This window comes from Panthera tigris, chromosome C1, assembly GCF_018350195.1.
Source record: "Panthera tigris isolate Pti1 chromosome C1, P.tigris_Pti1_mat1.1, whole genome shotgun sequence".
Taxonomy (NCBI): Eukaryota; Metazoa; Chordata; class Mammalia; order Carnivora; family Felidae; genus Panthera; species Panthera tigris.
In genome coordinates, this window is record NC_056667.1 from 187931611 (window position 1) to 187959270 (window position 27660).

General features: G+C 38.8%; 1 protein-coding gene and 1 pseudogene across 1 annotated transcript in view; one reads left to right on the plus strand and one right to left on the minus strand.

The window, feature by feature from the left end:
• Nucleotides 1-510: 510 nt before the first annotated feature.
• Nucleotides 511-27660, plus strand: part of CTLA4 (cytotoxic T-lymphocyte associated protein 4) — a 78675-nt gene continuing 51525 nt past the window's right edge. Inside the window, exon 1 of the mRNA XM_015540987.2 lies at nt 511-547. The gene's annotated coding sequence lies outside the window, so the exon portion shown is untranslated. The remainder of the gene's footprint in view (nt 548-27660) is intronic.
• On the minus strand, nt 17021-17454 carry LOC107180343 (annotated as a pseudogene).

A 27660-nucleotide genomic window follows, 5' to 3' on the forward strand; every position in this document is an offset into this window, starting at 1 on the left:
GCAAATGGAGCTCTTGGGTACATTTCCCTCCTGGGCTGGGCTGCTTTTCTGTTTCTCCTCTTATTGTCATTGAGTGCGTGTTTACTTTGGTCTTGATATGCTTCTCTTAACAAACTTGGAACTCCTTCCACAGCACAGAGGTAAACAAATCGTCCTTCCCTCCTTCCTTCCTTTCAAGACATTGAAAGCACGAGTGGGGGAGGGGCAGAGAGAGAAGGAGACAAAATCCCAAGCTGGTTCCATGCTGTGGGTGCAGAGCCTGACATGGGGCTTGGACTCCTGAAACCCTGAGATCATGAACTGAGCCGAAATCAAGAGTGGACGCTTAACCACCCGAGTCACCCAGAAGTCCCTCCACAGAGGTAATTTCAAAAGTATGTTTAGGTGGCCATGTCTGGGGTTTATTCTAGGGACAAAGGCTCTGATTTCTAAACATATGTTCTATACACAGCATTTAAAGTCATCATCTTGACAATGACCCTGTGGCCGAGGTGTATGAGCAGCTGAGCTCAAACTGTGCCGGATCCCACCTATGGCTCTTTATGAGGTACAAAAATAATTTTTTATGAATCACAGGGCAAGTCAGTGAATAATGTTTTGACACCATTCTTAGTATCTTTACTGTAACTATAATAACAAGTTTCACAGGGCAGTTCTTTATAACATGTTTTAATATCGGACTATGGCACAATGCTAAGACTTGCATCAGTAAAATTAACTCTACGAGGGGCAAAACACAGTGTGCAAATTTCAGATGGTTTGATTTAATTTGACGATAAATTTTTAGTGTATTCAGTGCAGTGAAGAGGTCTTTCACAAATATTACTTCTTGAACAGCTGTGAATTCTAGGTTATGTGGGTAAGTAAAGATATTTTATGTTAGCCATTTCCTTTAAGGCAACGAGGAACCAGAGAAACTCACTGAGGGTCTATATCTAAATAGATAGTCATTCCCTTCTCTAAACATGTGTGAGGGGAGAATACTGGTTTGTATAAAGAGCTTCTACATGTTCTTTTAAAACAATTTGGGCTCAATTCCAGCACACAGAAGAATAGATAATTACAGAAATAAAAGAAAAACACAAACCCCAAAGTCGTTCATTCAGCTTGATTAAAATTCAGCTGAAATCAGAAATTGGAAATATTTAGTAAGTAACAGGACCCTTGAAATAATGAAGAACTGTTGATATAGGTGCTCTGGGAACACAAAATATTGAGTTGGCTTCTTAACATCTTGTTTTGAAAGATAAAGTATGTTAGAAAATATTTGCCTATCAGCACCATAAAATTTGGGTTAATTTAATTCCTATTTTGTTTCTTAGCATTGAGTTTCTATTTTCTCTTTAATAGAAGTAAATAATTTTCCTAAAGTATTGAGATTTTAATGGTTTCAAGGATTGCTGGCTTATAATTTTGAGGGTTTGAATACTTGAAATAAAAAATTATATTCATAGAATCCTCAATGAAGAAAACTGTTAAGTAGAAAACTTTATTTTCCATAGGAAGTTTTATTCATTAACTGTGAAGAGATTTCTATTGCACCAATGGTCACTTACCCCTTTTTTCACAGCAACAGAATTTTTAGCTGAGTATAGGGATACCTAGAATATAGCTATGTGACTAAATTATGGCCAATAGGATGTAAGCAGAAGTAATTTGTAAACTCGTGGAAATATTCTTAAAGGGCAAGAATATGCCCTACTTTTCTTCTTTTGTGGAGTCTGGAATGTGGATGGAATGGCAAGTTGTCTTGGACAATGCAGTGCAAAAACAGAAGGACCTGGGATTCTGACACCATAGAGAGGGTCATACCTGCCTAAGACCTTTTATATTCACACTTCATTTATATGAGACATAAATAAATAGCTATTTTATTATAGCTACTATTATTTTGGGATCATTTGAATGCTGAAAATCCTAACTGAGAAACCAGCTTTGTGCTAACAGATCTGCTGACTCTGACCTCATTGATCAAGTTCTAACTCACTCCAACAGAATAAGACTTGTCAGATCATCTTATAATTAGGAACGTGGAGCACCTGGGTGGCTTAGTTGGTTGAGCATCCGACTTCGGCTCGGGTCATGATCTGGCAGTCTGTGGGTTCGAGCCCCATGTCGGGCTCTGTGTTGACAGCCTCAAGCCTGGAGCCTGCTTTGGATTCTGTTGTCTCCCTCTATCTCGGCCTTTCCCCCACTCATGCTCTGTCTTTCAAAAATAAACAAACATTAAAAAAATTTAAGAAAACTTAGAAATGTACCAAAATATATGTTTAGTATAAAGAGGCTATTTTATAAGTTGAATAAGAAATTATAGAAACATAATATAGAGTCTCAATTTTCTGAGACAACTGCCAAGCCCCCAAAGGTATGTGCTTTAGACCCAGAGCTATCCAATAGAACTTTCTGCAATGATGGAAATATGCTATATCTGTGCTGCCTGTGCTGCTTGATTTTGTAGCCACTTGCTACATGTAGCTATCGAGCACTTTAAACATGACTAGAATAATTGATAGATTGGACTTTTAATTGTATATAATTTAAATTAATTTAGATTTAAATAGCCAGAGGCTTAGATCATGACCATAATGATTTTAGTTCTCAAAACTTTTAAAGCTTAATAGTGTACAGAGAATATCTCTCTTTGAGACTTTCAACTTTCTAGAGAAATCTCCAATATAAATGGATTACAAAATATACACTGAGATGTCCTGACTTGACTTGCTTTATAAGATAGTTAGCCATAAGACCATTAAATATTAGAGAAGGGGTCATCTACCAAATATGATGTTTTTGATATAGTTGATATTGAGCTACATTGGAACAGTAATTAGAAGCAGGGCCAATGATGTACTGAGGTCTCTCCTGGATAATGACAGTAAAACCAAGTAATTAGCTGAAGGAAAATGCTTCCTTTTTTGTCTTCTCTGGTGGGAATGGCATGCGTGCAGCTTAGCCAAAAGTGGCAATATGCATAGTAGTTAAAGCACAGATGAAATTAGACCAAGATTCCGGTCTCAGTTCAGCTAACTCACTGTGTGGTCTTGGGCAAGTTGCCTAATTATCATTTTTGGATCATCATCTGTACAATGAAGAAAGCTATGGAGTTGTGAGGCTGAAATGAGATGATACTCATTAAGAACTTGGTGCAGCACCAGGATCAGAGGAAACATGCTGAACCTTACAGAAGGATAGGTCACAATCTAGGTCTAGAACCAAAGGGTGGAAATGAAAAGGATGAACAAAGGAGAAATTCTCCAAAGGAGACAGACTTAGCCACCAATGGAAATGCATAGATCTTGCAAATGCTTTGGGGTACTTCCCTGTGGAGGCAGAAATAGAATTTATGAAAGTTAGAAGAGTATCACATAATTAACATATGTTCAAATAGACAAAACGTGACTCAATAAAGGCGATGTGTTAGGAAATAAATATGAGATCTACTTTTCCAGCAAGTTGAATCAGAACCAGAAATTTCTGTCATATAGAGCCAGAAAATTAAAAGCGGTCTCATGATTTTGGCAAAGATAAAGGTGGATCAAGTTTACTTTGTTTATTTGTTTATTTATTTCCCTGAAAACCAGAAGATATTAAAGGTCAAAACCAATGCGTATGGAGAATTGGACGTTCTCTAGTCCATGTCTCTTACAGGCACACAATTAATTAGAAAATCAAATACACCCTGTATGCACTAATCCACATTTAGGGAAACTATCTCTTTTGGTTTGTATTGAGGTGGTGCTGTAGGATGAGAAGGCTCATGTTAGAAATGAACAAATTGACTGTTCTCATTTTCTAATATTTTTGGTGCTGAAGTATTTGACTAGTCATTTGGTATTTTCTTAGGTATATTGGAGGAAAAAACAGAAGTGAGTTACGAGTAAATGAATTATGATCTTAATAAAAGTACACAAATCTAAGAAAATTATGTGGACCAAATAAAAATTTTACCAAATAATCGCTGATAACCTTTGTCAGATTGCTTTATCCAGTTTCAACCTAATATTTTATTATCATAATATTTTGTATATTCTTGCACTAAAGCCAATGATATCCCAGAGGACGTTATTACAAAATCATATGATTCTCATCCTAAAATAAAAATATGAGCAAAAAAAAAAGTCATCTGAAATTTTGGATTTTCTTATTTTTGTGATCTAATCTGGCTGCATTTCAGGAGAGGACTGTTGGTCATTCCAGGGATTATAGTCACTGGAAGATAGGAGTGAGTGTAGGGTAGGGTAGGATTTAAAGAGATAGTGATGAGAAACTGGTGTTACTTAGAATTGGCTAAAACCATAGCTACTCGTGTAGTATGCCATCCTGGATTTGAATGAAGGTGATCTGGTTTGAGGTATAGCTGTTTAACCTGTTCCTAGATATAGGGGAGTTTTCTGGCATTGTGGATCCAGCAGGGTTTTTGGTTATAAGCATCAGAAATTAACCCCAGCTAACTTAAATGAAAAATAAATTGGCAGGCAACTCACAGAATCAATAGAAGGTCTAAAAACTTGGGCTTAGGCTTGGAAAATAGACAGGAACCAAGAGAGACTTGGCTGCAGTAAACATGGCCAGAGTCTCACCACGTCTTAATGCCACCCTCACTGGACTCATGATGCTGGCACTGTCACCACGTACAACTTCTCAGCCATCCCTAGATCTTTGTGTCACCAGCAAGAGTCAAAGTCTCTGATAAAAGCATCTGATTGGTAGAACCTGCACCCTTTAATTTGTCTTTCATGGCTGAGTTGAGTATATTCAGTTCTTTTAGTTTCACTTCAAGATATAGACAGTAGGGGATTATCTCCCAGAGGAAAGCTGTTCAGATAAAAAAAATATATATATAAATATCCATGATACTTTCTGGACCATATATACCTTGGAGTTGGATTTACTGGTTCCTTGAATGAACAGGACTGCTCTTGGAGGAGGTGGAGTTGGACATGGTGGGTTTGGGATGGGGCCACCCAAAGGAGGAATACATATCTGTGACAACTATAAATGTTTTCAGAACTTACATAATCAAGATATATCTTAAACATGGCATAGGGGATACTGGGAGATGATGTCTGAGAAAGTCCACCTTACTGCTGATAACTCCAAGCTAAAACTTCTCCTGGGTTAACTGGGAGCTAGGGCTTGGAGGCCAAGCTTCCATTCCCCCTACCACTCTAAAGCCAGATAAAGCCCAGAGAAAGCCTGGGGACAGTTTGAAAGCTACAGTTCCTGGGGAGGGCTTGGCCCACGGATACCCCCAAGCACTCAGGGAGAAGGTTGACATTAGCCAGCATGAGTGTGCCTGTCTTTTTGTTCCCCAGGAAGACAAAGAAGGCTGTTTTTCTCCCACAGAGAAGGTAGGCATCCTCTCAATTTTTCAGAAAGGGATTGAAAACCTTTTCTTCAATACAATGGACCACACAGTCAGAGACCCCTCTGCTTTCACCACTCTCAAGATTCTAGTGCTACAGTATCCTCAAGGACAAAGGAAAATAACACTATATCTCAAGGGCCAGCAGCCATAGAGAAGAGTAAATAAAAGAATCACAGCAGACTTAAACAAAATCTGAGGAATTTGCTAAAGGAAAGACTTTAAGCAAACAATAAATAAAGACTTCAAGAAAGGAAAATATATTCAGGGGAGAGACTCCTGGGTGGCTCAGTAGGTTAAGCAATGGACTCTTGATTTTGGCTCAGGTCATGATCTCTTGGCGCATGGGATGGAGTCCCGCGCTGGGCTCTGTGCTGACAGCATGGAGCCTGCTTGGGATTCTCTCTCTCCCTCTCTCTCTGTCCCTCCCCTGCATGCATGCGCTTTCTCTTGAAATAAATAAATAGACTCTAAAAAAAACTAAAAAAAAAAGATGTTCAGGGGAGAAAACAGTGGTAAGGTAGGAATCTTGCTATATATATATATATATATATATATATATATATATATACACACATATGTAGTTCAATAAAAGTGGATAATCATAAACTATCTGAATGTGTACAACCTAAGAGGAAACTAATATGGAGGAAGGTTGAAATTAATGAAACAGAAATTTTAAAATGACACAGAGACTAAATAATTCTGAAAATTGGTTCTTTGTAAAAGTTGGTAAAATAGATAAGTTCATGAAGATTTGATTAAGGAAAAAAGAGAGCAAAAATATGTGAAATTGGAAATGAGACAGGAAGCATAACCACGGAAATGTACGAGATTGAAAGAATTGCAAGATAATGCCAAATAACTCAAGTGCAACAAATTTGCAAACTTAGAAGAAATAATTTTCTAGAAAAATAGAATTACCCAAATTAATTCAAAATTAATTGGGAAACTTGATTAGACTAATTACTATAGAGTTATGATACAAATCAACTGTGCTTGCTAAAACTATAAATTCCTACAACTGATTGTATCCCAGATCTGATGAACCAGAATCTCAAGTCTATTATTAGGTCAGGGCCCAATAATTTCTGTATTTATCAAGAGCCTGCACTGATTTCTATTATCAGTGAACTTAGGAAATGCTGCCATAGAAGATTTAGGCTAGGTAATTGTAGGCCTACGATTTACAAAAAGGCTTTAGGATGGGATGTTTTTATAGCTGAGTTCTATTTAGCCTTTAAATAACAGGTATTTTCAGGGCACCTGAGTAGCTTAGTCCATGAAGCATCTGACTTCAGCTCAGGTCATGATCTCACGGTTCATGGGTTTGAGCCCTGCATCAGGCTCTGTGCTGACAGCTCAGAGCCTGGAGCCTGCTTCAGATTCTGTGTCTCCTTCTCTCTCTGCCCCTCCCCTGCTCATGCTCTATCTCTGTCTCCCAAAAATAAGTAAATGTTAAAAATAAAAAAAAAAAAAATAACAGGTATTTTCAGTATTATATAACTATTCCAGACCATAGAAAATGATGGAAAAATTCTTATGATGTCAACATAATGTTAATACCAAAACTTGATATAGTACAAGCAATGTAATAAAATAGCACATAGAACCCAGCAGTGTATCACAATAATAACACACTATCATCATATAAAATTTATTTTATGAGTATGAGGGTGATTATTTCAATAATAAATTGAAAGAGAAAAAAATATGATATCAATAAGTGCTGAAAAGACATTTGATAACATTGGTTCCTAATAAAAACTACAAGCAAAATAGGAATAAAATGAGATTATTTAAATATAACAATTTCTGTTTTCTAAGAATTAATAGCAACTATAATTACAAGTAGCAAACACTGCTAAAATCCTACTATAAATCTGATAATTTATGAATATTTACATATATGTATATGCACAAATTTGCTTGTATATGGCTGTATGTATGTGAAAAATAAAGAGGGGTGAGCCTTAATGTTAACATGAGCTGTAAAGTTGGAAATTGAGTCAGGGTGAGTGGAGAGAGGATGGGATGAGGGACAGAAGCAAGTTAAAAAAAAAAGCAAAAGCAAACAAAAAAACTTTCCTAAAATGGTCCAATGTGTAAAATGTAATGCTATTTATGTAAAAATAAATGTGTGTGTATTTACCTATAAACAAATATTCAAGCAAATGAATATTTTTAAGCAAATCCCAAATGCCATATGATTTCATCTGGAAGTATTTCAGTAAGAATTTCCAACATGTATCTTTGTGTATGCTGTGCCAATATCATGAACCAGGAAAAAGGAAAACGTGGAAGGATGCACACTGGGTTGCTAGTCTTGGCACCTCAGGGGGTGGAAGTGGAGAGATAGGGGCAGGAGGGATATAATTAGCTTTGTTTTCATATGCTTTGGAACGGTGTTGTTTCACTTGTTGCATTAAACATGGAAAAAACATGGAAAAACATGGAAAACTTTGATTCTTAGTTGGCTTTAGAATCAAAAAGACTTTAGTGAAACCTGCCATCTTTTCTCTCATACTCAAGGTAGGAAGCTTGAACAGTTGTGAATATGAAATAGTTGAGTAGAAAAATATTAGTGAGGAAACCAATGGATTTTTACCAAATGGATTTTACCAAACCTGTTAAAGTTAAGATAATATTCAATGGTCAGAGAAAGACCACAAAGCTGTCAGGGAAAGAGCTTATGAATTTTAGGATGAAGAATCATATCTAAGAATAGTTTACATATATTTATTTATATGTATAGAAATGTAATCATGTAATCATATATGTATATGTCTTTCTATACATATATGTATAGAAATAATCATGTAATACATGAGTATGATATATACATATAGTAAGACTACACCTAAGGAAATAAACCTAAATCTAAATTTTGAAATTTTTTTGCATTAAATACTTTCAAGCCTCAATTTTGCATTAAATGCTTTCAATTTTTTGCATTAAATGCTTAAATTCTCCAGTTGATGGACATATAGACTATTTTCCAAATGACACTGTAGTAGTTATCTTTTTTTATGTTGTTATTCAAAATGATGCTTAAGAAGAGTATGTAATAGCTAAAACCTTTTAAAGTTAAGTAAGAGAAACAAAAAAAGCCTAGGCAGGAAGGAAATCTAGCACACTACTGCTAACAATGCTTGTCTTTCAAAAATGATACCATATATATTCATAAAAAGTTATTCTATTTTGTTTTGTCAGACTTTCTGTAATTAGCATGTATTTTTATAATGAAAAAAGAAATCAAGAAACTTAACACCTTTTCTAATTCAAGTGCAAAAGTATTTTGACACAAAATATTTGTAAGCATATTGTGGAGGTTGTTAGAGTCATTCTTTCACCCTTTGTGGCATTACACAGTTGGTGAAACATTACAGAAAGGCAGAAATACATATGTTTTTAGTAAGGGGCAAAAAACAACTATAAGAAATTGCAGACAGGAAAATATGACAATACTGTGATAATAGTATTTTGGATCCACTATCAGGAAAATACCAGCCTGGCAGGAAGTATTAAAGAGAAGCAAAAAAAAAAAAAAAAAAAAAAAAAAGATATTATTTGTGACCCAGTATGACAAAAATAGAAGCATTACTGGACCAGCTCTAGAGCATCCCAATTCCCCTTTCATTTAATTAGTTAATTTCACTTATTCATTGTCATTTATTCATTCATACAAAAATATTAATTCATTCAAATATCATATACTAAGTTAGACAAGTTAACCTCTCGGAATGGCGGTTTTCTCATGTGTAAAATAGGGATCTTATGGATTACTGCCTACAGTGTATCTCTGAAGGCTAGGGATAATGAACGTGAAGGTCCTGGCATATAACAGGTACTAAAATAATAGAATCTGTTGTTGTCATTATCATTCTTATTAGGTGCCTAGCTTAGTGCTAACTACTCCTGACAGAAGGTTTCACAACCATTTTACTAAGAAGGCATCAGAGTGTATTAGATACTATTTGTAATTAACAGTGTACAGAACTGTGTATTATATCCCACAAAGTAGATTCAGTATTTGTCTACAGTTTTTGCAGTAATTTTTATTGTCTGTGTCAAATCCTTAATTGAAAGATGCCTTTAGTCCCTGTATCAGGGCCGCGTGACTGCCACTAGACAGGCCCAGTGGTAGATGAAAACTTTTTGCTGGCAGAGGAATCACCTCCTACCCACACTAGAAGTGATGTTGTGGACCTCTCCAATCCCTCCAGATTCTGTTGTTGGTTTCTCGCTAGGAACTGCTAGGGGCAGTTGTTCTATGAGCACCTGGTAATAGCAAACATGTGTCCCAGTGGCTAATGCATCCCATGGCCATTTGGAATAGTAACAAGAGCCTCCAGATGGAAGGATACTGCAAATGAGATTGTATATAGTTAAAAGGACATTTGGAAGTCTGGGAATACACATGTATTTTATGTAATTCCAAATCCAATTTAGACGGACACTATGACCTTCAGGCACCTAATAAGAGAAGGCAACTCAGATGTATGTTCCCATCAGGTGCTAACTCTTAATAGCTGGAGTAGTGGTTACAGTGAGTGCCCAGCATGGTCAGCTGTCAATCATAGGGACTATCATTTCTGTTGTTGCTAGCATAATAATCATCATTATCAAGCCCTGTGGTGATTGAGAGCTCTACCAAGAAAGAACTTGCCCAGACCTCATTCTGTTTAACTTCATGATATACTTAGCGTAAGGGAGGCTGCTTTTCTGGTTATAAAATCTGGTCTAGGTAGTAAAGGATTGTAATATATGGAGACATCTGCTTTTTACCCCAAAATTCAAATGTTGGCAGTTCTTTTTCTGTCCTAGAAATCATAATGCTTTGTTTAAAAAATTTTTATGTTTATTTATTATTTTTGAGAGGCAGAGCATGAGTGGGGGAGAAACAGAGAGAGAGAGAGAGAGAGAGAGAGGGAGACACAGAAGCAAGCTCCAGACTCTAAGCTGTCAGCACAGAGCCCAAAGCGGGGCTTGAACCCATGAACCACAAGAGCATGGCCTGAGTTGAAGTCGGTTAGCTGACTGAGCCACCCAGGTGCCCCGAAATCATAATGCTTTAGAACAGCTTTTCTTAATGCTCATCCCTCTCTTACTCTCGGATACACATGAGTGCTACATACCCCTGGTGAATGTATTCAGATTTGATTAAAACCCAGAAAACTGGTGAAGTAAAGCACTACAGTAATTTATAAGTGCCACAACTATACATAGTTCACCAGAACAGACAGCTGTTTCAGTTTGGGTCCTCTCTGAAGCAGAGGCCGAGACAAGGATCAGGGTGTGAGTTATTTGGGAGAGAGTTCTTTGAAACAAGAGTGAAGGAATGGAAAGAGTGAGGCAGGGAGGGAGGAAAAGCTAACATAAGTGTGTATTATTGAGGTTGTTGCTTTAAGCAATGGGGTCTAGATTCTCTCAGAACTTTGGAAAAGCATACAGAAGCCTCTCAGAAGCATCCGTCTGAAGGACTGTGTCCAGTCACCCATAGTGGAGAATTTCCTGGGAGCTTAACTGCCCTGAAATTCTGGGGTTATATCTGCACCTAGCTGGGGTGGGATTCAGAGATGACTATGGGGTAAAACAAAAACAGAAACAAACAAATCAGGGGTGTAAAGACCTCCAAAAATCTGCTCTTCTTTATGAGCAATAAAAACTGTCAAAATCAACCTTTTTTAGAACTCTGGAAATTAACTAAAGGTTTGCAATAATCCAAGGAGTATTTACTCAGGAAAAATAGCTGAATCTCAGAACAGTAAGTCTTGTAGCATTTCAAGGCTGACCACAAAACTTAAGAGGAAAAACTGGTGAATTGGGAGGTTCTGAAAAGCTCTGACATATTCCAACAAATCTGGAAGGCCACATGCTTGTACAGGACCATGCACATACTCAAGAAAGGCCTGGAAGGCGTTGCTATCCCACACAAGCAAATAAAAGGGAAAATGAATGAATGGAAGTGGTGCAATTTATAATGATCACCTTGAATTGCCTACAGTTAATTTTCAAACACGATTCTAAATTTTGTATTCTAAATACACTGCTAAGCTTAGCTTTTAAAATTCATTAATGATTTTTTTTTTCTTTATAACACATCTTACCACAGAAAGCAACCTAGATGGTGGGAACATGGTAGAGAGCCACCGTTTACATGATCATCTATTGCAGTGGATCCCAAGTTTTAGTAGCATAGGAGTTACTTCAGCTATTTAAACTGTTGATTTTGGATTTCTCCTGTTCTCTAGACTCCCCCTGCTCTCTTCGTCCCCCACTAAGGAGTGTGACTCAGTAGGGGGGAGGGTCCTGAGTGTCTGTATTGCCAAAAAGCATCCCAGGTGATTCTGATGCAGGCAGTCTGTGGATTCCAGTTGAAGAAACAATGGTCTTGTCTAACTCATGAGTTTTATAGATGAGATAAATGAGACACAGAAAGGGGAAATGACTTCCAGGTCACACCGTGGAGGTAGAGGAATAGAGTGACAGTCTAATTTCAAGTCTCGTTACTTGTGGTTTTGTGTGTTTTCCAAGATATTACAGTTCTTATATATTTGGGTTAGGATAGCCCTGCGGTCACTGGTCAGATGTGCCAAGCGAGGCAGTGGACCATGTATGAGGGAGTATTAAACCTGCCACATACCAGCCCATGGCTTGGGCAATCTGAATTTGTGCTACAATTTTTTAAAAATGTTTTATTTAATTTTGAGAGAGAGAGAGTGAGTGAGTGCGAGTGAGTGGGGGAGGGACAGAGAGAGAGGGGGGACAGAGGCTCTGAATCGGGCTCTGTGCCAACAGCAGCAAGCCCAATTTGGGGTTTGAACTCACAGACTTCGAGATTGTGACCTGAGCCGAAGTCTGACGCTCAACAGAGTGAGCCACCCAGGCATCCCTGAATTTGTGCTACTATTGCACATTAAAAGCATCTTATGCAGAGCATCAGAATGTGAGCAATGCCACTATGGCCACCATGAGAGGACCAGTGAATGCAATGATGTATTTGAAAGTACTGGGAGATTTCAGAGTGTGGTGACCCAAGGACCCGTTAATACTAATTGCTTCTTAGACTAGAGCTACACAGTGCTAAGCATTCACATATTCTCAGACATGTGGATCACTGATTTAAGTGTTCAGTTTCCTGCTGGCATCTGACATCATGAAACCACAACTGTAGAGAATTCCAATTCACAGTTATAAATAAACTTGGCTGCAAAGATCAGAGACAACAGAAGCTATGAGACAGAGTGTTATGCACACTTTTCTAGGATAAAAGATCAGTCTTGAAACTATATTATTGTAATTTGATATCACTGGGCTGGTGTCAGTTGGGGAACAAGGAACAAAGGAAAGCCTCCCATGCAAAGGCATGGTACCATAGGAAAATATGGTGCACTGGGGAGCTGGGAGTGATAGGGAATTTGGAGTGGCTAGGTGAAGGAGAGAGAAAGAGAGAGAGAGAGAGAGAGAGAGAGAGAGAGGTGAGACTGGTGGGTGGATAGGGAGGGGCATGAACACTGATCATTGAGGTCAGAGTAAGAGGCAGGATCCAGATCACTAAAGGCCTCAAATGATATTTTAAGGAGGTTGGACATCATCTTATTGACAACAGGGATCCACAGGAGGATTTCAAGTGACAGACTGCAGTTTAGAAAGATGTATGGTTGGTGTATGGAGGGAAGCTCGAGAGGGGGTTCAGGAATAAAGACTGATTAGAAATGGTAAGAACCTGAGCTAGGTTAGTGGTTAGCAGCTCTTCCCATGCTTGAAGATGACCAACTTCAGTTTCTGTTACTGAGTCAGTCTTCAGGAGGCCCAATCCTGCGAATTTTTTGCCTATTGCCTTTATCCTTCTTTCTTTTTTTAATGTTTATTTATTTATTTATTTATTTTGAGAGAGAGCGAGTGTGAGAGAGGGAGGGAAAGAGAGAGAATCCCAGTCTCTGCACTGTCAGTGCCTGATGGGAGGCTCGAATTCACAAACCATGAGATCATGACCTGAGTTGAAATCAAGAGTCAGATGCTTAACCAACTGAGCCACTCAGGTGCTCCACTACCTTTTTATTTCTTAGGAGACATTCCAATAATCTGATTCGAGGACCAAATTTCAGAGATACAAGCTTGAATGATGGGAATAACTGTAACAAGAAAAAGTCGTTAAAGAGAGGGGAGGAGGAGATCAGAAAAGGAGAAGGAGAGAGGAAGAATGGAAAGATACATGAACATGTAAAACTTAGAAGAAGACTCATCACGAAGCTGCAAAATTATCTTACAAGGATTGCTTTAAGAAAAACACCCAGAATTTCAAAGTGGAAATCTTCTGTAGTGATTAAATTTATTTCTAAATGCATTTTTAAAGAGCTTATTAAAATTAATGAATTATCTCATAGTGATCTCATGCATATAGATCATGCCAAAGAGGTAAAAGTTTATTGAGTTGCACAAAGGAAGCTGATCAGTGTCTTGCGGTTTGACAATATGCATTCTGAGTAGGAGCCAGAACCTAACTTCACATCTCAGAGGAGCTAAAATTTTCTGAGAAGGGGATGAAAAATGTGCACTCACTGGGGTTGGTGGAGGAGGCTAGGGCTGGAAGCCAGGTTACCAAATCACTGTCTGGAGCAAGTGGGCAGATGTAAAAAGTGGGAGGAATGTTCAGACCACACCGTTTCCTAGTGAAAATGCTAATGCAAACTTGTAACCATAGCAACACAATAGACCTATTAAAACAAACAAAAAAAAAAACCCTCAGTGTCAATTGCACTTAATGGTCACATAAAAAACAATCTTCCTCTTTTTACTTTTTACAGACAAGTAAAATTTTGTATTCAGTTTTGTTTCCTTTCTATCCATCGGATTGACAATACTTTGTTAGAAGATTGCAATTTCTTGATAATCCTTTCTCGCACAGAGGCAAAATTTTAGAAATATAATCTGCCTGGTAATTTTGGATTGAATGTCAGACATTGTGAATATTACCTTGTTGGGTGCTGGTTATTTTTATATTCCTATAAATATTCTTGATGCTTGCTCTGAGCTCAATTACTTGCATTCCTTTGAGGCTTGCTTTTAAGCCTTGTTAGATGGGACAAGAGCAGCTTCTAGTCAAGGGCTGATTTTCCCCTAACTACTGATTCTTCCACCCAATGGGCTGTGAAATAGGAAACTTTCCACCCAGGTTGGTGGAAGCAGGAACTATTTCCGGTCTTAGGTAAGCAACCAGTATTTTTTTTCCCCACTAATTCTTTTCCTGGCCTCAGGTAGTTTCCTTACATGTTTATACTGATCACTTTCTACCTGAACATTCCAGGGAGACTCTCTCAGATCGCTAAAGCTCTCTCTGTGGAGCTCTCACCTGTGAAACTCTAGCTGCCTTGGCATCCCTGAGTTCTAGCTCCAACTCCACAACTTGGGGAGCCCTCCTCCCTGCACTGCCTCTTGGAAACTCTTTCTAGGCAATAAGCTGGGATGATCACAGAGCTCTCCTTGTTTCCTTCCCTTCCTCAGGGATCACTATCCTGTGCTGCCTGGTGTCCAATATCTGAAAACTGTAGACTCATATATTTTGCCTATTTATTTTTATTTTTTATTTTTTTCCAAAAGGGAGCATTAGTTAGGTTCTTGTTACTCTACTTTGCCTGCAGTAAAATTCTCCAATTTTATGGCTTCTGAATGTGTTTGATGAATAATATATTTGGAGAACAGAATAAATTACATCTTGAATGATGAATTAAAGCTTCTTAATGGTTTAGGATAGCTTAATAAAATTTACAACATTTTCAAGTGTCAAAACATAATTCTCATGATTTTATATTTGTAATTTCCATATAAATACTTAGTGAGCAAGTATCAAAGTTTGATTTCTCATTAATGAAGTAACCAGAAAGATGATAAAGCCAGTTAGGAAACTGAAACACAGAGAAAGTAAGTGATGTATTAGAAGGGAAAGAGAAAGAGAGAGCGAGCAAGAGAAATCAAGAGAGAATATAAATGGAAAATTATGTTGGAATAGGATTGATAAATTAGATACAAAACTCGTTCATGTCCCATAGGTAAATAAAATCATAACCTTTGGGATTATCTTCTCAGATGAATAGAAATAATTTTTATTTCTATTATACAAAAACTCATTTATATAGTATTCATTTTCACAAATTAACATCTAACCTTTACAGACTTAAACATGTCTTTAAAATGTCTCATGTCTTAAAAAGTGATCCTTGGGTGGGCTTAAGTCCATGTTTTAGGGAGGCATTGAATTGACACAGTCATCTTTTGTGATTCATTTCCAAGTTTTGGAAATCTTCATAACATAAATATCACCTATAAGTCAATGAGATCTGCCATTACCTAGCTGGTCACTCGGGGTCTATGTTTGCTCATTAAAAAAAAAAACAAAAAAAAACTACAGTAGTGTTTTAAAACTGCACTTATATGTTAGAATCACTTGGGAGAGCTTTTAAAAATTACCAAGACCAGTAATATTCCAATATATGTATATTACATATGTGTGTATATGTATACTACATTTTCTTTATCCATTCATCTATGGATGGACCTAGAGGGTATAATGAATGCTAAGTGAAATAAGTCAATCAGAGAAAAAAAAATATCATATGATTTCATTCATATGTAGAATTTAAGAAAAAAAAACCCAAATGAATAAAGAAAAAAAAATAGACTCTTAAATACAGATCGCAAATAGGTGGTCGCCAGAGAGTAGGTAAGCAGGAGGATGGGTGAAATCGATAAAAGGGATTAAGAGTACACTTACCTTGAAGAGCACCAAATAATGTATAGAATTGTTGAATCATTATATCTTATACCTTAAACTAATATAACACTATATGTTAATTATACTTCAATAAGAAGAAACACAAAACACCACCAAAGCCAGGGTCTCTTACTAGACCAATTAAATTAGACTCTGAGGGTGAGGTCAGAGCATTGTTAATTGTTTAAAAGTCCTCTGGTTATTCTAGCGTGCAGCCAGGGTTGAAAACTACTGGTTTAGACTGCGTTTCTCAGACTTCTTTCCATAATAATGCTCTGTAATTCTATGGCTTGAAATATAGGCAATCTGCTTTTACGCTGAAGAAAGTAGACATAAATATAAACTCTGGTAGCTTTCTTGCACTACCAGCGATGTGGAAATGATTTAGGGCTGCAGTATTCATTCCATGGTGTGGAAGCAATGGGAAAGGCCAGGGGTGGGATAGCTGAATGACCGGTCTTTGTGTTCCAATTAGATATAGTCAGCTGGAAAGGGATAGGAATGTCTACAGACAATTTCTTTAAAGAAAAGAAAAGAAAAGAAAAATCAAAATTCATTATGTGTCCCTGCTTCTCTACTGTTGCGCTCATCCATATTCCCAGAACAGGTATTCTTTTACAAAGTTATTATGGGAGATTGCATTTCTGATCTAAGACTGTGTATCAATAAATTAAGGCTGTGACCAATACTATCCATAAAAAGAAAATAATGGAACAAGTATAAGCCTTTAACATGATTTCAAATAATGAAATTCTACTTCAAATTCTATTCTTCCATGCTTGTTACCACTGAAAAGTATTTTGGGTAGGTTTTTTTTTTTTAATTGAAAAGGATTTTTTTCATTTTAACGGTTTTTATTTAAAGCCGTATATAAGATTACTTTAGTACTGCATCTTCTCAATTGTTTCTTCCCTTTAGTTGCCCTTTTCCTTTCCTGCTTGATGAGATTTGCCTTTACCTTCAAGGATCTTTTTGTGGTCTTTGTCCAGTTTTAGTCTAGTGATAACCACCTTGCTAGGATGATGCCCACATGGACAGGCATGCCATTTGCCTTCGCTCACTGTACTCATTCAAGGTAGATGATGTATTTCTTCCAGTAAACCTGGACTACTTTGCCAATTTGCTGACCTTTGTAGTGTCCTCACACAACCTGTACTTCATCATCCTTTCGGGTGGGCATGGAATGAACCTTGTACTTCTGTCTCAGCTCTTTGGAGAGAGAGGAAGACTTCTTCTTGCGAATGTGGGAAGATGCATTGAAATGCCTTTTGTGGTTCTTGCTCTGGTCAGAAGTCACAAAGGGATTGAACTTCATTTTGGCTGCTGGCACTTTAGCGATGGCAACAAAAAGGAAGGGCAAAAAACAATTTTTGAAAGCAAGGGCTTTTGATACTCTTCACCCTAAACCTACTATTTATGAGAAATACAAAGTAAATGTAACTAGCTAGCCAAAAATTAAAAGTTGCTTACCTTAATAAGAGGGTTTTTATTTTAAGTCATGAATTAATGTTGAATATTTTCCAATGGTTTTGGGCATATTTCTCAATAATTATATGACTTATTTTCTTCTATCTGTTAATGTAGTAATATTAATAGATATCTAAATATTAAACTATTTTTACTTCTGGGATTAAACCCTACTTGGTCATGATGGGTTATTATTTTAATATACTATTTGATTCTATTTCCTCCCTGACACTTTTAATGATAACAATCTTCTTTCCTTTATGGTGAAACATCCTTGTGAGTTGCATAGGAATGGGATTAATTTTCATAGCAATTTGATAAATTAGAAAACTCAGACACAAATGTGGTAAATGACTTATTAGCCAAGAACAAATGGTAAATTAGTGACAAAATCTGTACTTAAATGTTTTATGCCTAATTTATGGCCTAAGAACTCTTCCCCATTACTCTCCTCTAGTAAATTTATGTTTTCATCAAGCAGGTTTCCCAATCATGAAGTATTTCAGATAACCTCACAATATTTCACATTACCTTAGAATACTATCTTGAAAGATTTTCAATTCTAGATAAACCATTCACACTGTTTAAAATCCTAATTCTTAATGCTTTTTCTTCTGCTCCACAGTAACAGTTCTTATAACTACATTTAACAATCATGGGGCTTAGGGAAGAATGTGGGGTAGATGTGGGAGGAGATGAGAACAAGAGAGGAAAGGTGTATGGTTGAGCCACTGGCTGAGTCAGAGAACACACCTAGATGAGTAGATTTGAGGGTAAGCCTGAATGGATGGGTTTAGAGAGGCTTGGACACATTAGTTTGAATTTCCAGGTATGAAATCTATAAGGCAGTTGAAAATGTAGTTCTGAAAACTCTGAAGAGAGGTTGGGCTGGTTATGTACAATTGGTAGTGATTGGGATAGAGGTGGTACCAGAGTTTTGGGAAAGGATGAAATCACCCAAGGAGAGTATGAGAAGAAAGGATAAAGGAAAATGGAAGGCCAACATTTCTGTGAATAGAGAAAGAGGAACCAAGAAGAAAAACAGAAAGAAGGGTCACAGGGGCTCCTCGGTGGCTCAGTCAGTTAAGTGTCTGACTCTTGATTTCTGCTCAGGTCATGATCTCGCGGTTCGTGGGATGGAGCCCCACGTCGGGCTCTGCACTGACAGCGTGAAGCCTACTTGGGATTCTCTCTCTCTGTCAGATTCTCCTTCACAGCCCTCAGGAGGAACCAACCATGACAGTACCTTCATTTTAGACTTCTAACCTCCATAGGGTGAGACAATAAATGTCTGTCATGTAAGCCACCTGGTCTGTGACAACTTTGTTATGGTAACCCTCACAAACTAATAGAGTAGGTGTCTACTAATTAGATGGGGTGGTCAGGGAAGACCTCTCTTTGGAGGTAATATTTAAGCTGAGGTCTAACTAAAGGCAAGAGCCAACCCTGTACATGTGCACCCCTGCGCACGTGCATGCTCTCTCTCTCAAAATAAATAAACTTAAAAAAAAGAAGAAGAAGAAGAGTCAGAGAGTTGGAGAAAAACAGGAGTGGGCAGTATCCTGAAAGCAAAGGAAAGAGAGATTCTCCTCCCTTCTCACCCCAACCTTTTCTTCTCCCAGGCTTTCCCATCTCAGTAAATAGCTCACCATTCACCCAGCTGCTCAAGTAAGCAAACAGATACCTTTCTGATTACCTCCCCTCCCCAAACTCCTCCCACCAGAAAGTCTTATCAATTAAGCTCCTAATTATATATGAATGTCTGCACTTCTTTTTCTTCCACAGGCACCCCATGACTCCTAGATGCTAACACCTCTCCCCTAGACAACTGCAACAGATTTCTGAGTGGCCTCCCTGGTTCTGATCTTATTCTTCTTCTACCTAGACCATTCTCCATGTAGCAGACAGAATGCTTTTACAAAAGCATGAATAAGATCATGTCGTTCCTCTGATTAAAACCCTCCAATGGTTTCTCATTGTACTTTGACTATGATCCAAACTTTATCTTGACCTAAGTGGACCCACATTAGAACCCTGTCCAGTTCTCTGACCCCATCTGCACATTCTGCCACTACAGCTCACTAAATCCAGCCACACCAAAGTCTTTTCTCTGTTCTTTAAACATACCAAATCCATTCTCCCTCTGGGCCATTGCATTTACTTATCCCTTTGTCTAAAGTGCTCTGCCCCAGACCTATGCAAGGCTGGCTCTTGCCTTTAGTTAGGCCTCAGCTTAAATATTACCTCCAAAGAGAGGTCTTCCCTGACCACCCCATCTAATTAGACACCTACTGTATTAGTTTGTGAGGGCTGCCATAACAAAGTTGTCACAGACCAGGTGGCTTACATGACAGACATTTATTGTCTCACCCTATGGAGGTTATAAGTCTAAAATGAAGGTACTATCATGGTTGGTTCCTCCTGAGGGCTGTGAAGGACAATCTGATCCTTGGCTTTTGTGGGGCTGTCTTCTTCTTGTGTCTCATCGCATCATCTCCCTCTTTGTGAATCTCTGTGTCCAAGTGTCCCCTTTACATAAGAACCCCATCATATTGGATTACCACCCTAATGATGTCCAACTTGATTACCTCCATAAGGACAATTTCTAAATAGTCACACTCTGAGGTACTGGGGGTTAGGACTCCAACATCTGAAAGGACACAATTCAACCCACATTGCCAACACCAGTGGTCATCACATCGCACCGTTTAATTTCCTTCATGATATGTGTCTGTATCTGAAATTACATTATTCATTAAAATTTTTTTAATGTTTATTTTTGAAGGAGAGAGAGACAGAGCGTGAGCAGGGGGAGGGGCAGAGAGAGAGGGAGACAAAATCTGAAGCAAGCTCCAGTCTCTGAGCTGTCAGCACAGCCTGATGCAGGGCTCAAACTCACGAGCTGTGAGATCATTACCTAAGCCAGAGTTGGACGCTTAGCTGACTGAGCCACCCAGGCACCCCTACATTATTCATTTTTTTGCTCACATTGTGTTATTTGTCTCTGGAAGCTCCACAGAACATGAATCTTGCCTGTCTTTGCAGCAGACTCTGCTGGTGCCCCTGACATATCCCCTGTTGCCATAGATACCAAGAGCTTCTCACTGCAAGCTTCCACAACGTTCTGTCTGAGGCTTTTCCTCAAGCATGCTGGTCCTCTTGTGAGGCAGGCTGGAGGAGCTGAGAAGTTACTGACAGATGGGAGGTGACAGAATATTTCCTTTCCTCTGCCCCGTGTCAGGGACAGTGATGAAGTTTCCATTCTGCTGTCTCTGAGAGGTCCAAAGTAGGACTGAGCCAAATTATCCTTCCTGCTCATGAATGTACCTATATTGGCTTTTTCTCCTCTGTTTACTTCCTCACTCCCCTACCAGTGTTTCCAGAATCTCTTTCCAAATAAACGACTTACACTGAACTTCTGTCTCTGGGTCTGCTTCCTGGGGAAACACAACCTAAGGCAGACTTTATCACTGTATCCCTGGCACCTAAACTCTACATAATACAACATTTATGGTTAATGCTCAATAAGTCATGATGAATTAATCAGTAGAGGGTGGTGGTAATAGACAGCATAAAATGCTATTGAAAGAAGTCCTAGAGAAGAGAACTTAAAAAAAAAAAAATGTCCATTTGGTAATTGTGATCCTGGAGCCATGCTAGAAGAGCTTATTAGAACAGTAGTAGGGAGCAAGTCTGATTTTGGTGGGTAATATGAGGTGAGAAAGGTAGGGGCAGCTGACAGGAGAGAGTCAACTTCATACAACAGCGGGGTGGGAGACAGTTTGTTTTTTATTTTTTTTTGATGACAATAATTTGAGCATATTTGAGGCTGATTCAATGGAAAAGGAGAGAATGAGGACAGAAGTGAGAAGGGGGACACTGAAGAGTCAGAATTGTAGGTGATAAATTAGAGGCTGAGTTAGTGAGTACAGGTGGAGGAGTGGGAATGCGCACATAGAGGCCTCTGGTCTTCCAAGAAAAGTAGGTAAGAACTGGTAAACAGAGATATCAACATCCATACAAATATACAGTAATATATTCTTTTTTTCTCCCCGATTTCAAAAGTGACAGGTGTTCATCACAGAACATTTAGAACAATAACATATATTAAGTACTTACAATATTTTCAGGCGATGGTCTATGGGCTTTACAAGCATTAACTCATTTACTCTGCAATCTATCATATGAAGCAGGTACTGCTTCTGTTTCTACATTATAGAGGAGAGAGATTGAATCAATCGCCCAAGGTCACAAGACTGGTAAGTAGCAGACCAGGATGTGAAACTACCTTGTCTAGTTCCACAGTCATCCTGTACCAAATGCAAAGAAAAGCCCAGAAGGAAAACTTATCCATCAGAGAAAGTAAATAAAAATGTGTGAAACTTAGAAATAGTAATCCCCAGGAGTTTATTGTCATTTGCTTCTCTTTTCTCAGGGAAGTGGGTGGGGACTCTGAAGCAGGGAGCTGGAAGTAAGTAGAACTCAATAATAGTAACAGTTTGAAGATGTTTCTTCTGGAAAAGGAGAAAGGAACTGATGAGGAATTTTGAACAGCACTAAAGAGTCAGCTTGAGATTATAAATACTAAATTGGGGGAAGGTAAATCAGCATGGTTCAGAGATTTTTCTCAGGGGCATTGGACTGGTGGTTGGGGTAGATTTTTCCATGGGAGGTCCACAGAAGGCCAAGAGAAATTGACGGTCTTGAAGAGAGTGTGGTTAAAAGACTTGGATCTTTTGGCTCCTTGAAGGCAGACCCTGGGACAGATATTCGAAAGCAAGGAGTTTACGGGGAGACAATTGTAGGAAAGATGCTGATAGGGGAGGGCAGGAAGCTTGACAGGGGAGGGAAAGACACCAATAAAGGGTGTGCTCTGCAATCAACAGGAGCTTCATCCTGCTGGGGGACTCTGGGAGCCAGTGTGGAAATACATCTCAGAGTTATCTCCCCTGAGGGGATTCCCACTAGCCATTGGTTAGGACTGCTCCAGGGGTAATCATGCATGAGCTGAGAGATTCCACACGTGGAGATACAGAAGACTCTGATGGCCAGAGAAAGGCTTCAGTCAAAGAGATGTTGGCTGTTGGAAGTCTGGGAAAATAAGGCCTGAGGGCATAATGACCAGGCATCAAGAGTGTCTGCTACAGATGGACCATGGATTTGCAGTTGGTCAGGGAGGTAGCAAACCTACAAGGAGCCTAGAAGAACAGTTCTGGGACGAACATCTTTTTGAAAATTATTTTAAATAGGTAATATTGGCACACAGGACAAAAGTATGAAAAGAATATGCAGTGAAAAGTAAATCTTTTCGCCATCCATTTCTGTCTCCTACCATTGCTGGTGTTCTGTATATCCTTTTAGAGATAGTAGGGTACTATGTGTGTGTATGCATGTGTATATATATTATACACATATATTTATATTATAGTTATACTATACATAAGCTGGGTACAGTTAATATATGTATCATTTATTTTTATGTAAACTACCCCACACAAGTGGTAGCATATAATACACTTTGCCTCTTTCACAAGTATATCTTGGGCAATTTTTCATATTATATATATTTAATATGTATTTATTTATTTATTGAGAGAAAGAGGGTGAGGGGCAGATAGAGAAGGAGACAGAGAATCCCAAGCAGGCTCTATGCCATTAGCATGGAGCCCAATGCAGGAATCAAATTCATGAACCATGAGATCATGACCTGAGTCATAATCAAGCATTGGATGTTTAACCAACTGGGAACTTTTCATATTGTTGCGTATAGATTTGCCTCAATTTTTTAAATAACTGCATGGCATTCAATTTAATGGATGCATCACACTTAATGAGTCTTTTTCTGAAATAATTATTCTTATACATGTGTGTTATTTAGCACACTCTAGTAATCTATAGGATAAATATCTAGGAACAGCACTGCTTGGTCAAAGGGCATGTGCATCTGAAATATTGACGGATAGGGCTGAATTTCCTAGAACCAATGTACACACCCATGGGATTGACTGTCATAATCAGGCCAAAGAGCAGAAGCACAGGAATAGGCAGCAGAAAAGGGAGGGGCAGTTGGATAATGAAATGTCAGATATCAAGATTCTGGTGTAGTAGTTCCCTCTCCTGCCAAGGTCCAGGGTGTAGCCATACCAGGAAGTTGTTGGTGTGGAGTGCTGTGCAGGTGAGGGTCAATGAAGCAGAAGTCAACGAAATATGAGGTGTTGGAATAACTCACCCAGATGACAAGCCAGTCAGTCTATCCTGGTGTTTGTCATGATATGAAATTGTGAAATACAGTTACAGAAACCTTCACCTTCCCTTTAAATCTAGCAAGGAAAAGATGCCAGATGCCTACCAGTCCTTTCTACTCTGTGGAGCAGAAAACTCTTCCCACTTGAGCTAAGGGAGAAGTATATCAATCAACATGGCTGCCCCAGGGGACAGGCAGTGATATCTCTATTTTTTATAATGGCATCTGAGGCACTGGGACTGGCAGGGTTGTTTTCCCGAATCCTCCAACTTCACATGAATATCTGTTAGGCCTGTGGATAACTCATTTTCCAACATCACCGGTCTTCCAAGTGTTGCTGAAATTGCCAGACCAACCATGGCCTGGCACCCCTTTCTTGGTAATATAACTAATAGCAACAACAACAACGATAGAGATTAATGTGCTGAATCAGTTAGGATTTGTAGTTTAAACACTGGTTTAAACCAAAGACGAGTCCTCTTTTCTCTCAGATAACAGAATCCGGGGATAAGCATTCCACAAAAGGAGTGGCAATTCTACAATGCCAGTGTTGTGTCAGACTTCTCTCCTCTCTGCCTCCTCAGTGCTGACTTCTATCTCATAGTTTCTAGATGCCTGCTGGAATTCTAGCCATCGTGCCCTTGTCCCATGCTGGAAGAAGGAAGAAAGGGTCAAAGGTAAAAGGGAGCATGCCAGATGAATCTGCATTCTCCACCCATATCTTTTAATGAACTTTCCCACAAGCCCCACTCAGTGATGGAACTTAAATCTCATTGCACAGAGTAGTCACATGGTCGCCCTTATCTCAGTTGTGGTCATCACAATCCATTGGCATTTAAGTACATTTCCAGGGTTGTGTAACCATCGCCATCATCCATTTCCAGAATATCATCATCTGAAATAGAAACTATAAACCCACTAAACAATGACCTCTCCACTCCCATCTCCCCTCAGCCACCGTTAACTTCTATTTTACTTTCTGTCTGTATGAATTTGCATATTTTAGGTGCTTCATATAAGTGATCAGACAATATTTGTCCTTTTGTGACATGCTCACTTAACTTAGCATAATGTTTTCAAGGTTCATCCATATTGTAGCATGTGTCAGTATTTCATTCCTTTTTATGGCTGAATGATATGCTGTCGAATGGGTATACCACACTTTATCTATTTGTCTATTGATTGTGGGTTGTGTCTTAGTCTGGTAGGGTTGCTATAACAAAACACCAATTTTAGTGACTGGAAATGCCAGGATAGTCTAGTTCTGCTAGAAGCCTTCTTCTGGGCTGTAGAAGGAAACTTCTTGCTCTGCCCTCATATTATGGGAGGGGTGAGGGATCTCTGTGGGGCCTCTTTTTAGAGGGACACTAATCCTATTCATGAGGACTCCACACTCATGACCTAATCACTTCCCAAAGGTCCCATCTCTTAATACTATCACATTGGGCATTGGGATTTCAACATATGGTTAGGGAGACACAGGCATTGAGACCATTGAGGCTGCTTCTAGCATGTGGCTCTTTTAAATAATGCTGCTATTAACATTGGTATATGGATATCTGTTTGAGTTCCTGCTTTCAATTCTTCTAGGTAGGCACCTAGGACTTGCTGGATCACATGGTAATTCTATGTTTAACTTAAAAAATTTTTTTTAACGTTTATTTATTTTTGAGACAGAGAGAGACAGAGCATGAACAGGGGAGGGGCAGAGAGAGAGGGAGACACAGAATCTGAAACGGGCTCCAGGCTCTGAGCTGTCAGTACAGAGCCCAATGTGGGGCTCAAACTCACGGACCGTGAGATCATGACCTGAGCTGAAGTCAGACGCTTAACCGACTGAGCCACCCAGGCGCCCCTATGTTTAACTTTTAAAATGAGGAGCCCACAAATGCATTTTGTATTTTGTATTTTATTTAGTTTTTATAAACTTGCAGTTGTTGAAACCACACATTGAAATTCTGATAGAATTCTGATAGAGCCTCATACTCTGGATCCAGCCAGTTAATGCTGCCCACTGAGCAGGGTACTTCTGAGTAACTTATGCTAAAGTGAGCTGGATGGAATAATCTCCATTTTGGAAATGGGAAACAAATAAGAAAGGCTAAGCCACTCTTCTCTTGGTAATGAAAGCTCCACTAACTTTCCATAGCTCTACCCCTAGGAAGCTTCACCGAGTGCTTGTGGGCAGCCTTAATGGGTTTATACTAGATTCCCTTGATCCAGGGTGAACTTGTGAACACCACACAGTGGAGTTCCAGGCGGGAACTATTTCCACCCCGATGCTTGACCTCAAGCCAACCTGTCACAAATTTATCAAGGAGAGGGAAGATGAACTTAGTTCATTGCGTGATCCAGTAATAGTTCTAAACATGCACTAGTATAATGGGTAAGGATATGGCCTCAAGGCTAGATGGCTTATGTTCAGATCCCAGTTCTACAATCCATTGGTTGTGTGATCTTCACTATAGTTATTTAACTTCTCTGTGCCTCAGCTTCCTCATATGTAAACTGAGGATTAATAATGGTGCTTTGCTTTTGCATATGATTGTTGTGAGGGTCACCTGAGTTAACACAGTTAAGAAGTACTTTAGAAAGATGCCTGAACTCTGGAAATGCTCTGCGAGTGGCAGAAATTTTAGCACTATTGACATGATTATACCCAGGAAGTATAAATTCTATAAACCATAATAGTTATTAGCAAACTAACTATAGATCACCACTGTATCACTGGTCATGAAAAAAAAAAAAAAGAACAAAATTAGGAGGACACACATGAACAAAGCATAGAGAGTCACAGCTAGATGGGTTGAAAAAGTCACTCTTCACCGTGTTTGGTCTGATGTTACAAGCCTGGAAAATGCTAACCACTTGGTCTCTTAAATTTGTTTCTCACTTCCAAATTGGAGATAATTGCATCATTGCGAAGATTTACTGAGGCAAAGATAGGGCTTTATAAGTTATTATCAGTAAACAAATATAAACACTTAAATTAACAACGTGAAGTAGCCCTTCAGCTACAACTCCCATTGTCCAAATGCTTTTGTGACCAGGGAGGTTGTGGAAAATATGGAATAGGTTCAGAGGCCAAGGTCAGACATGAGTAAAAGGTGGAGCTTCTATGTGGTGCACTGGAACTGATTAGTATCTGCCCACTGAGGATGTGGAGAGGATGAACTGCAGAGTCTGAAGAGGATGAACTCAGAGTCTGAGGAATTTGGGCACATTTTTATACACAGGTGATTTGAAAATACCAGAAGGAGTTCTTGAAGAAAATGGTGAAATCTGAGCCCCCCCCCTCCCCCGCCCATGAATATCCAATGTACTGGAGAAAGAAGCTGCACACCCAGTGTGTGGTTGTAGCAGAGATGGGGGACGGATCAGAGGCTCTCGAGCCTTGAGGCAGCTTGGTTATCAGGTCTGAAAGATTCTGTGATGTAATCTGCAACTAGGTGTTTATTTAGCAGTCACCTTGCGCCATCTATGGGTCGGGATGTTTCCTTGCAACTTTGACTGTAAGCCCTTGTGGCACCTTCAGATACAATGTGATTTCATTTTTGTGAAAGCCTTGTTTCATTTTTTGGTTTCCTTGTTTTTGTTTTGGATAGATTTAACACTTTCTGTGACTATCAGGAATCCTCTCTCTGGAACAAGGGAGAAATTTTGCCTTGAGATGTAGACATGCATGAAGAAGGACCTGGATGTCTGGATTTCATTTGGTAATGTGTTTCTAATAGCCAGGAAATCCTCTCCTCTACGTTAAATGACCAGGACGTCATTAAAAAAAAAAAACAAAAAACAAAAAACAAAAAA